The sequence below is a fragment of the Periplaneta americana genome, unplaced genomic scaffold (genome assembly GCF_040183065.1).
Source record: "Periplaneta americana isolate PAMFEO1 unplaced genomic scaffold, P.americana_PAMFEO1_priV1 scaffold_24, whole genome shotgun sequence".
In the NCBI taxonomy this organism is placed as follows: domain Eukaryota; kingdom Metazoa; phylum Arthropoda; class Insecta; order Blattodea; family Blattidae; genus Periplaneta; species Periplaneta americana.
In genome coordinates this window covers 213528-214481 of record NW_027185505.1, presented here as the reverse complement: position 1 = coordinate 214481, position 954 = coordinate 213528, and the positions used below count along the sequence as shown (strand labels likewise).

Here is a 954-nt window from a genome sequence, read left to right as displayed (position 1 = left end):
TACGACTGATACTTTATATATCTGTCACGTAATCCATCAAGAGACAAATGTCCCCCCCCCCCTAGTCAGTAGCGAGCTTCAGTCCATTCGTAGTAGCCGCCGGTGCAAGAAGTGAATTGAAGTTTGTGTGAAGTTCCGTAGTATGGCATGAAAATGATGTCGAAAATCCGACTACAGTTCCACAACCATGTGGTTGAAAGGAGGCTCCGCTGTTGAACAACAATCCACCTGTGGCTTAACTTAGAATGCCGACTAGCTGTTTTATTAATCCCGTGTCAATCCAGCAGTGTGTGACGTTGAAACGTAACCAAACTGCCGTTGATAGATAGATTTATCATCTATCCCAATGACATCCAACGAGCTTGGTAATTTAGGTACAGAGTCTAAGCAGGCAGTTTACGTGTGTGTGTGAGCGAGTGCAGGTTTTATCGAGTGCACCCCAATCCCATCGTCCTCAAGTGCCTACAGATTACGCAGTTTCATCGGCAACGGCCATACCATGTTGAAAATACCGGTTCTCGTCCGATCACCGAAGTCAAGCAACATTGGGCGTGGTCAGTACTTGGATGGGTGACCGCTTGGGAACACCACGTGCCGTTGGCGATTTTTTTTTTTACGTCACTATTTCCAGCGTGTTCTAATAAGACTTATGGGATATTATGTTCCCTTCCCTATTCCAGCTATAGCTTGGATGATGACGCCGCTGCATAATTGTAGAGTAATTGATAATTCTTAAGTACTTGCAGCTCCGTATTGAAACTTATGACTGGTAGCATATTCATATGAGACGGTTCACTTCTCTGCGTTTTCTCGAAGAAGGGAATATGTATTCAGGGGATTGTGAACGTACCTCGCGCTCTCCCTAGAAGTTAGAGACATTTTAGGTAAAGAATGTAATATACTGTACATATATGGCTAATTAAAATCCCATTAGTTACTACATTTCAGTGGGTA

The 954-nt window shown here is 43.7% G+C and overlaps 1 non-coding gene across 1 annotated transcript; it reads left to right on the top strand.

The window, feature by feature from the left end:
• Positions 1-484: 484 nt before the first annotated feature.
• Positions 485-603, top strand: LOC138693904 (5S ribosomal RNA). Its single transcript, XR_011330589.1, has one exon. It is a non-coding gene; the product is annotated as a 5S ribosomal RNA (ribosomal RNA).
• The last annotated feature ends 351 nt before the right edge of the window (positions 604-954 follow it).